At 46.1% G+C, this 11,250-nt stretch overlaps 2 long non-coding RNA genes across 2 annotated transcripts; one reads left to right on the top strand and one right to left on the bottom strand.

Annotated features, from left to right (window-relative positions):
- The first annotated feature begins 924 nt into the window (after positions 1–924).
- Positions 925–6,551, top strand: LOC135820563 (uncharacterized). Its single transcript, XR_010554111.1, has 3 exons — positions 925–1,125; positions 4,950–4,971; positions 5,862–6,551. It is a non-coding gene; the product is annotated as an uncharacterized LOC135820563 (long non-coding RNA).
- A 2,777-nt stretch (positions 6,552–9,328) lies between these two features.
- On the bottom strand, positions 9,329–10,959 carry LOC135821124 (uncharacterized). The gene is made up of 2 exons (XR_010554301.1): positions 10,641–10,959; positions 9,329–10,062 (listed from the first exon to the last, which is right to left on the bottom strand). It is a non-coding gene; the product is annotated as an uncharacterized LOC135821124 (long non-coding RNA).
- Between the last annotated feature and the right edge of the window lie 291 nt (positions 10,960–11,250).

Raw genomic sequence — 11,250 nt, 5'->3', positions numbered from 1 at the left:
GGCACCAAGCCAAGTGCACGAAACGACTGCGATGCGAGCTAGCACATTCTCCAGTAGACAGTGCTAAAAATCGCAGGACGAAGTCGCACGCCTTTGACACCGTGGGTACATCAACATGTATTTTCACCTTGAGATTCGAAACGTTCACACCAAATGGAGTGCGCAGTATCAAACGTCTCCTGTGTCTATCACATCTCCCCGGATAGCGTCTAGCGCGGACTAGCGCGTACCGGAGGTGTAAACAGTATCCGCAGCAGCGCGCCTTGGGTCAAGTACCTTAAGCCTGGTTCACACTAGGCCGATTTTCCGGCCGACATGGACTCGTACGAAAAATCCTCAAGATCGGGGCGAAAATTGCGTAGTGTGAACGGTGTTGTCGTACAGGGTTCCGACAAATCTGCGACGATTTTCTTGTCGCACTAGTTTTCGGCCAAGTATCGACTGGTCGATATTTAGCCGAAAAGCCGGCCGAATTTTAGCGCTTGCGCGTGATGGAGCATGCACCGGACCAATCACTGTAGGCTTTTCACCATGACAGCGGAGAGCGTTGGTGCAGACCGTGAACCATGTGAACTGGCTGCACTGGATCGCTACTACAGTACTAGTAGCACTGTACTAGACGCTAGCCCTTTCACACCTTTGCCGCTTTGGCTTTGTGGCTCGTGTAAAAACTATCTCATTTCCGCTGTCTAGCTAGCTAGCTAGCGTCTACTAGTACTACGGTCTAGTGGCAGTGCGGCTGTGTACCGCGTGTCCGTGTGTAACAGACAAGCCTACATGTACAACTAAAGTACAAACGAAATTGCCCACCTTTGTGTGTGAACAGCTAGTCCGACTCATCCGACACAGTCGGCAGACTCCGTGTAGGAGTCGGTGTCGGAGTATCGGCCGGAAAATCGGCCTAGTGTGAACCAGGCTTTAGTTGCGAGACTAAAGTTTGGGCCCGCGCCAGTTGGAAACTCACTTCAACTTTCGTCCACCGTGCAGTGCAGTGACCAGGTGACGACTTTGTTCAGCGGTTGCCAGCGCAGGAGCCCTAGGCTGCAGTCCTCCAACTTGTCCAACCCGGCAGTTCCGGCACAATGGCGTATCAAACCATCCACTGGACCGCCGCCCAACGCTACGGTAAGCGAACAAAACGTTGACTACTAGTGTGTGCTTCGCTTCGTAGTGCTACTTTCATTCCTCGTGCCGGTTGCAATGCTTAAAAGAAAATGTTTTGTACGAACTTAGAAGTTGCGACTTCGGTGGCATTAGTCCTGAAGTAAGGTATAGTATTTGTAAGTAAATTAGTTGGTTGTTCCAACGAGGAACACAAGCGTCTTGCCGGCAAGAAGCGTGTGTTCCTCGTTGGAACAACCAACCAACGTCATGAAAGGTTTTGCATCTAGCCAATTGCTTCCATTAATTATCATGCGTCTTCGGTAGGCGTTCTTGTACAGTACCATCGGTCGGCGAAGAACTGTGGGGTTAACCTCCTAGCGTAGACCCGGGTGCTCGAATGAGACACAGGGTACCAAAACAGAAACACCCTGAAATTGTACCTAAACTTGTTCCGATTTCGTTTAGTTTTCACAAATACCATCAACATACGGCCCGCTAACGGTATGCCAAATTTCAGCGCTGCCCGGTAAACGCTTTTTGAAATACTCGCGACCCACTTTTTGCTGGGTCCTTGATTCGAGGATATGGGTCTCCTGTACGGTGCTGCCAAAGACCTGCTGAATCTGCGGCTCCACTGACCATCTTGCTCTCAAAAATGAAGTAGTAAGTAACTACTCCCTGCCCTCAACTGCCACACCAAGCGTAGACGATGGTAGACCCGTGTGCTTGAATCGGAGACGATCTGACGAGTTCGCTGTTTCTGATTCGAGCACTCAATTTTCGAATAAAAATTCCGAAGGAAATACGACAATTTTACTGCGTACTGTAGCTTGTGTTGTAGCGCACCCAGGTTCTGAATTCCTGCTGGGTGGGTCAAGCCAGACTCTCTTCCCTGTTCCATCGCCTCTCCAAAAGTATATTCTGACATTATTGAGATTTACAGATGAGAAACTTCACACCTGTCAAATGGTTTCTGATTCGAGCACCCGGGTCTACCCTAGACTAGACTGTTCCTGTTTCCTGTGCAGTCTTAGCGCAGTCGATTCACCGTGTATACATAGGCATGCTGTGCTTGGTAAATTTCTAGCCTGGTCATTCTTCGGCGTCCCGTTCTTCGGCACTCCGTTCTTCGGCACTCCGTTCTTCGGCACTCCGTTCTTCGGCACTCCGTTCTTCGGCACTCCGTTCTTCGGCACTCCGTTCTTCGGCACTCCGTTCTTCGGCACTCCGTTCTTCGGCGCCTGCCGACAGTACTGTTTTCTTTCTTGAATCCCAAGAGCAAACCAGTTACCAGCCCAACTCCTGTCGTGGACATGGAAATCCGGTCCCAAGACTAGCGGCCCCGGGGCGCTGGCCATGCAGCCATGAGTAAGCAATAAGCAGTGCTCACATGCGCTGCAGCATGCTGGTCGCATCGGATCAACAAGCGCACTGCGTGCAACGCTCTGTACTGGCTGAGGGCGCCGGTCCTGGTCATTCGACTGGATTTCCATGTCCACGACAGAACATTACAGCGTTCTTAGGGATTTGAATGTCCAACTAGGAAGTGGAGTTGAGTAACCAATACAGGGATAGGGTTGTCTAAAGATTGGTTCTATTGCCATGAAACTCTGAGTGACAACAGAGCGAAACATCCCGCAATTCTGAACTTTTGAAATTAATTCAATTTCAGTTGTTCGCTTCTCTACAGTAGTCGATATGCAGTTTGTTTGTTTGTGTACTTGTTTGTGTAGTTTTCTACTTTGCACATTAGTTAGACAGGAACTGGGCCCAATAACATAAGTTTTCAATTAGTGCGAATAGCTAAGAGCCGTATGTAAGTATTCGTCTTTGCGACAGTCGGCGCTTGGAGTGCTGAGGGCGCAACACTATTCGAGGGTAACGCTGGCTAAAGGAATAATTTCCTATCACGTTCCATTCCTAGGAACAACAGGAGCGATAGGCTTCCTCCAGGCATGCGAGTCGTACAGTAGGAGGGTCAGACCGGGTGCAAGCGGACTTGAAAACTGATAGGTTCGGAACGGAGGACCAGGGTGGAGGACGGGATGGCAAGGGTGCAGGGGATGGTGGAAGATGCCGCTCTGCCATTTGCCTCCATGTCTCCTTGCTTTTGCGGATCCAAACAGGGTATGTTGACTGCGATAGACACTAACTGGCGAAGGAGCTCTATGACGCTTCGAATTGAGAAGTGAAGTTTGCTGAATGTGTTAGTGGGTTGGAGTTTGCAGACAATTAGAAAAACCAATGGATATACTTGAAAAAAACAGTGATGGAGATATAAGTCAACACATCGCTAGTGTTCACAAAAAATACTTTGCATGCAAACCCCTGGACACAGGGAACCCTGATATTCAGTGATATCGAGCGTTGCTCGACATGATGCAATCCCATGTCACTGCATCTTGGAAGTCGCACCATTTTCCCACTGCGGATGCACTAAGTGCTGCGCATATGTTCTGCTTAAATGTGTGTGTGTGTGTGTGACACATTGTGCCTCTGTCTGAGTGTCTGAGTATATGAGCTCAGTGGCAGCCGCAATAGTCAGAACTCCACAACCGTGTGCTCCAGTCTGACGCTGCAGGTGCAACATGGTAGCACTGAAATGTGTCAATAAACGCAAACACACGAGGTATGGTTTATGACTTATCTTTCAGAAGACAAAGTGAAAAGACTTCTTGTCCAGAGCAAAGGACAGGCAGAAAACCGTGATGCATGTGTGTACTAGTATGAGTACACGCACGAGTGTAAAAGGCAATGCGTACAACAGGCAGAACATAATCATATGGATACACCAGTGAAGATAAATCGTGACCATAACTTGGCAGAACTTGCCAAGAACTCTTGCATGCTTCAACCCAACAGATATGGCATAGCTATTACGGCATAGGTGCGGGTGGCAGCAGGCTGTGGAACACTGCTGCCTTGCCGCCTGTAGTTCCTGGGGCATAGCTGCAGACCCAATGACCGACTGACACATGGTGGACGTGGATACACTCTCCAGCTACAAGCCTACATGTCAGACTTGGCCGGACTTCATCACTGAAGAAGAATGCAGGCCCTGGATGGAGGGGTTTAAGCTAACTGCTGACAAGCTTTCCCTACGATGACATCTCCATCTGTCAAGTCTTCACCTACGTGTAGTACCTTCACCTAGTGCTGGACAGTACACTGCTTAGGTTTCCCTCCAACGTATCACTCACTAAGTGGAGTGAGAGTCCTCATCGTAGTCGTCTTATATTGTTATAAGACGACAAGAAGGAAAAAAAACAATAAGTCTGAAAGATTGCGCAGGCAATCTGGAACTCTCAGATTGCGCAAACTGTCAGATCGTGCGCAACATATGCTGGACTTCGCATTGCTACCGCTGGTCCTGTAGCGAATTGAGACAAAAGTGGCAGTATGTTTCGACCAGGCGAGACCACGCAACTCTGTTACACATCAGCACGAACAGGCTGCGAGCAACACTCCACAACAGCAGGTATTCACTTCCGACAAGCTTATTCCGTTCCATAGGATTATGGGAACTCATCGTAGGAGAGCATGTGCTAAGTGAAACGGGTCATGGATAAGAAGAGATCCACCAAATATTAATGTCAAAGATGGCATCATGGGTTTTCGCAAGGCTTGGTCTAGCCACGTCATTCTCGGAGACGAGGAGAACTGCCTTGAAGAGGGCTCCAGCTCCAGAGTAGAGTAAAGAAGTACAGTCATGTGTCTCCGCTGTGCTCTTGCATAGCAAGCGGCACAATGGTAGTATTTTGGAGAGGCTTTTTAAGGCATTATATCTCTAACATCCTATCATTACTCGCTGCTATTTGTCTATCTTTTGTGGTCTATTTCCACAGGTGGCGAAGTAGATGGAGGAAGGTGAGTTATACGTGGACAACTGGCACCTGCTGAGTTCTCATTCTGGATAGTTTAATGTATACGAATACACAGGCATAAACAAGCGCTCAAACCCACAGGCACACACACCGACACGCAGGCATACATACACACTCTTAACACAGGTACACATACACACTGTATATTGCTACTGTTACTGAGCATGGGAGATCAAAAACCCTTTAGCCGAACTGGAGCCGTACCATCTCTCAGGAGGTAGCCCCGGGCTTGTAAGGTTGAAAAATGATCCAAAAAAACATTTGCGAGTTTGACAAACCAAGTCGAACATCCAATGTTTGTCATGTACGTCTGTGTGTGTTGAACATAGTAGTTAGTACAGTTGTAGGGACCCATCTTTAACCTTTAGGCACATAATTGAACATAAGCCACACAATGGACAGTGGTTCGCTATTATCACGAAATTCGCTAGATAAGAGTGCGTTATAAGACAGTGGAGTCGACTGTAAATCCTACAGTTTTCTGTGTGGAATGATGTTGTGCCTTGATGTCTCACTATTACACTCTCTATATCTAGTATTGTCTGCACATAAGTGGGTATACCCAGGTTTCAACAGTGCTCAACACCATTAGTTGTCTGATGATTGCCTTAGCATTTAGCTAATTGTATGTGCATGAACCGCAGCGTTACAACGTATATATAATTGGTGGAACCATTCTTTTTGACCTTCGTGCTCTATATTATCTGGATACTTTCATATTGGAGGGCAGTTAATCAAAACCAGAACGTTTTGCACTTCATTTTTACAAGTCTGCAAGTAAAATGTTTGTTTGTTTGTAAACTTTATTTGAGTTCGCTAAAGTTAGTTCTGAGTTCTATTTTCTAATTGTTGCTTTTTGTTTTGTTTTGGCAGAGAGGCGTGCCTGGCGAGAGTCAACAGTGGAACCATGGCACAAAGCCGTAGTGCGAGTGAGCGCAGAGTGACGGAGTAAAGCCCGGAGGAGGCACAGCATGTGTGGGCGTGTGAGTGGGTGGGCGTGTGGGTGGTAGACGACAAGGATGAGGACTCGCACTCCAACTAACGACGAGTGATACGTTGGAGGGAAACCTTGATCTGTTGCAGTCAGAGCATGACTGGTATCGTCGCATGTATCGTAGTTTTTTCATACTACTTTTGCGACGTGCTTACATGTAAATGGTACAAAATGTGTGTGTTGCATGCGTGCATGTGCGTGTTGTATGCGTGTGTGTGTGTGCGTGTGTGTGTGTGTGTGTGTGCGTGTGTGTGCGTGTGTGTGTGTGTGTGTGTGTGTGTGTGTGTGAGAGTGTGTGTGTGTGTGTGTAGGTGTGTGGGTGTTTGCATGGAATTAGATGTGTGTGCTATCATACTTCATGTTGTGCAAACGGGAGCAGATCCATTCTTCTTCCTATTCTTGCATTGTTATCTTTTCTTTCCTCTACTGTTTGTCTGCTTGACATCTTCACCTATTCATGCGTAAACATGCTTCCCCTGTGGCAAGAGCTACATGTACACTTCAATCTCCTCTGGGCTTTCACCAATATCCGACTGCCACTCGATTTCAACTCTCCCTGAAGAAATGTTCCATCAAAAAATAATTGACTTGCTGGCCGTGTGTTGTGGCACCGTGTGGATGCATGATGTCTGCCTTTGCCGGCGGTATGCTGTGGCAACGTGCTGATGCATGATGTTTGCCTTTGCTAGATGTTGGTTGTGTTGTGGCAACGTGTGGATGCATGATTTCTGGCTTTGCTGGTAGGCATTGGCGAATACTTGTCGAAAAGGTGGCATATTCTGCTCGAAAAGCAGTGAAATTGGCAGAACCATACAAACCTTATGGCGGGCAATTCCTCGAATTCTGCTCTATTTCTTTATCCACATACCAACCAAGCATGCATGAAACTTACCAGAAAAAGAACGGAATTCTGCCAATTTTTCAGCCGGCATTATCCGCATATGCCTATTTGCTGGCCGTGGGTTGTGGCAGCGTAGATCTACGTGTTGATGTACAATACATGTATGATGTAGGCCCGAGATTGCACTAATGATTTGTTGGTAGGGGGGAAAATAATTGACCCATATGTACATGTATTAAAAAGAGGTTAGGATGCACATTATTATCGGGTGTTAGCAGCCGTCGTGAGTTCCCTTCGGGAACGGATAAGATATTAATTTACTTTTTTTTTTTGATGCACATTATTTCTGACGTGACGTGAAAGTTCAGCTAACGTTAGTCGGCTCGCGCGTTGAAAGACAACGCCAGTGACCTGCAGCTGACGTCGAAATTTGGAGTTCTACGCCAAATTGGACGTGAAATTTCGGATCATGTCAGAAATAGCGTGCCGCCCCTGTACTACTGCAGTGTTGAGTATGTCCTGTATGTGAAGAGAATGCTGGTTAGGCTTTCCCCAAATCGGTCAGCCGAAACATTCGCCGAAAACTAGATTTGTCGAACAATTGCTAAGCTTTTCGCCGATTTGGGAGGGTTCCTTTGAAAATCGCCGAAAATCTACCAAGTGTGGTTGCAAAGTGCGTTTACGAACGAATGATGTTGCTGCAAGCATGACCGCTCGAGCTCTCTACTTCAATACTTGTACTAGTGCGTTGAGGTCGTGTTGGCGGATAATGCTCGAAAAGGTGGCAGTTCCTGCTCTGGCAGATTCTGCTCGAACAGCAATGAAATTGGCAGAACCATACAAACCTTATGGCGGGCAATTCCTCGAATTCTGCTCCATTTCTTTATCCACATACCAAACAAGCAGGAAACTTACCAGAAAAAGTACCGAATTTTGCCAATTTTTCTGCCGGCATTCAGGGACTGCTGGAGAGCCGGGTCAGCTGGATCACGCGCCCGGCTGGGGAACTGCACGACCTGGCTGGACAGATAACACCGGGTCCAGGCTGACCCGGCTGAAAAATGTCTCAAACTGACAATGGATTCCTAAAATACCGGCATTTTACGACTCGCGGACCCCATCTGTTGCAAATCTAGCGCAACCGTACACACTACAGTACAAGCGACAGAAACTCGGCTTGGGTAGGGTCAACCGGTTCGAGCGCGATCAGCGAGCAGGAAGTCAGGACATTCAAAGTCGATTATAGCAATAAAAACTGCTTTATGGCAGTTTAAAATAAAGTTTTTGTGTTCTAGTCCTTGGACCCCGTCTAAAAAGTAAGAAATTAACGAAATGTGATAGCCGAAAATTCAAATTTCACACAAAACCTCACAATAATCACAGCACTTGAAATGCTGCTTTCAACACTAAACTTGTACTGCACCAACAATTGGCAACATGCATGTCATCCATGCATAGGAAAGAGGATCACGAGGGGAAAAGGTCTTCTACATGTAGCTTTTCATTCTGTGTGTGATTATTGTGAGGTTTTGTGTGAAATTTTAATTTTTTCGGCTATCACATTTCGTTAATTTCTTACTTTTTAGACGGGGTTCATGGACTAGAACACAATAACTTTTTTTAGAAAACTGCCATAAAGCAGTTTTTATTGCTATAATTTCTTTTGTTTTTTCTGTCACCAATCAATAGAATGCCCTATCTCAATATGTAAATTTAAACTAAATGATGGCCTTCACATCATATCAAGAGATCAATACCGTATTATACGCATTGATGTGCAAGCCTTTCTTGCAGACAGTCCGTGCGCCAGATTCAAAAAAGTCGTCTAAAAGTTGACTTTTCATTTTCCGCACGGGGCAGTTTGCGGGTACTTTTTGAGTCGCATTCTCAATGGTGGACAATTTTGGAAAATGGTTTTGTGTCTATGGCTCGTTTGTTTTGGCATTTCGCTACCTGTGTGGTGAGCCTAAAAATTGCGCTTAGCCGTGGCAACACAATGGTGTATTCCGTTTTTCAGCCAGATGACTTGCTTCGCTGTGGTCCGGCATCTTCCTAGATTCTCAGCCGTCGTCGAATTTGAGTATTTTCGAAACATTTTTTAGGGTGCAGGCGTGGGGCAAGGCTTTCACTCCCAGCCAATGGCACCATTTGGCATAACTCAGCCCTATGAACACGTCACCAGGCCCTCGTTAGTGTCCAGCCCATATTTCCAAAAAATGGACTGGACTTGAAACTTGAGTGTACAGACAGTACTATGCATTATGCACGTAATGACCGTATGCAATAACTTTCGCAAGCTACACGACAAGGACTCGCTGCAGAATAACATAATGATATTCACACCATATGCCACTGTGGTGCACCGTGATACCAATGACAGTATATTTATCGGTGATCAATTGCCTACTGGGTCGCTCCGTTGCCGAGAACGTCAACGTTGCGGACTGTGGAATGACCCGCGACACCGCCAACCATCCCTGACACAACGCCAAATGCTGAAAGAGCTGACTGATACGGTACCTAACAAGTTAACTGGATAATGTTTATCTTCAACAAAACCAGGACATAAAACAGTGCTATGATAAACTACCTCCAGTCACCGGAAACAAATACAGTGCAATACGCATATGGATAGAGATTGCACTAGTACATGTATAATTGTATACCAATCTTAGAGAAACAAAACAGTTATCGGGTCTATACCATCAGAGTTGGCAGCTATATGTATTGGATTCTCCTGGTGTGCAGAATGATGCTGGCGGCGTGGTTCATATCCACTGTTGGCTTGCTGTCGGCAGTACCTTCACTATCTCACGTCTAAGGCATTTTATAGTCCGCATGACTTGGATCACAACGCCATAGTTATCCACACGAGAATGGTAATAAATCCAGATTACTAAGGCCTTCTTCATTGCAGTTGGCGCAATACGTTCACGGGATCGCGTCTCCGACCTCCAAATTGTAATTATAGCTGGCTAGTCTGTTGTTTATTGGCAGACAAGAATTGCGATGCTTCTTCAAAAGAGGCAGTTTAGCGATGTCTGTCCATGACATATTCCGCATTGCTGTGTGTGGAAGGAAAGGTGCAACAACATTAGATTGCTGCTGGCCATAGACATCAAACTGCAACATCTGGGCTTCAGCTGTCACAGGTCCATTGACAGAGAGACTGCCGCATATTGCACATACTGCAAACTATTGACTTCATGCCATCGCCTCATGGATCAGAAGTCACCACACTGAAAGAAGAACAGCAGAGGAAAACAGAACTGATGCAGTTAATTGATGCAGTTATTTGGCAGCAACAAATTTACTCCTTCATTTCATTCGACGAATTTGAGTCGTGCAATGCAAGAAAAAAGTCAGAGAGCAGGATCTAGGAGAGGGCATGCACCAGTGCTGTTGTGCCTATAATAATTAGATGCTCAGAATTTCACCACAATAATGCACATAATACTGACATATTTACACTATGCAACCTAGTTGTCAACAAATTCAGAAAAAAATCTAGTACTTCAGCTGGTGAAATATCCCACCTCTATCCCCTAAGCTCAAATGTCCCTGTAAAATTGATAAAGGATTGGTAGATGCTCACTCGGAGTGGTGTTTGAAAAGTAACACAACAGGTCATGACGATTTAGAGCATGCTCAATTGTCTCTTCTCATAAAATCACAATATTGCCTGTGCGTGGTTTATTTCGGGTGCAATTGTGGGGCACATAGGTATCACTCTAATTTCTCGTGCATTCGAAAGATAAAGCTTTGGTCTATCACCCCACAAAGCGGCTTTAGTGTCCGCGATGGGTAAATGCCTTACCTGGTGTGAAATTGGTGACCATATTCCTCGTTTCAGCAATTACAAAAGTGAGACATTCGTCCTTGGTGGCTGCTCACGAACTGCAAGCTCCAAAATAATTTTCCAGGGTACGGCCATAGGTGTCTACATCACTCCGAGCCATCTCTCCAGTGTAGGAAAGGTCTCCTGACGAGACTAGAAGGGCTCTAAGCAGCAAATTTCATTGAAATATTCACCATTCGGAGATAGGCGAAATCAACAGAAAACAAGCCCGCAGGTGCGGCGCCTTGGAGGCTACGATTCCCGCGAGAAAATGAAAATCGGTCTCTCAAGGGCCTCGGCGCACGGACTGCAGAAAATGGCAAAATGCATGTTCTTCTGCGGGGAAACATGTGAGTACGTAGTGGTGGACCGTGGTGATACTTTTTTTATACGGAGGTCATTCTGTGCATGTTGCTGTAGCAGAATTTCATGACTCTGTCATAAAATTGTCTTGCCTTTCAGATATTTCAGATCTCCCCACCCTCGATCAGATTTATTTGAGAAATGTAACCAGGTGCGTGTCGCAGATGTTTTGTTGATTCTGTGTTTATAATGGTTTATAATCATGGGTTTTCGTGATAAGGTCATC

The sequence above is a fragment of the Sycon ciliatum genome, chromosome 7 (genome assembly GCF_964019385.1).
Source record: "Sycon ciliatum chromosome 7, ocSycCili1.1, whole genome shotgun sequence".
Lineage (NCBI taxonomy): Eukaryota > Metazoa > Porifera > Calcarea > Leucosolenida > Sycettidae > Sycon > Sycon ciliatum.
The sequence above is the reverse complement of the archived record's forward strand: the minus strand, read 5'-3'. Positions and strand labels throughout refer to the sequence as shown.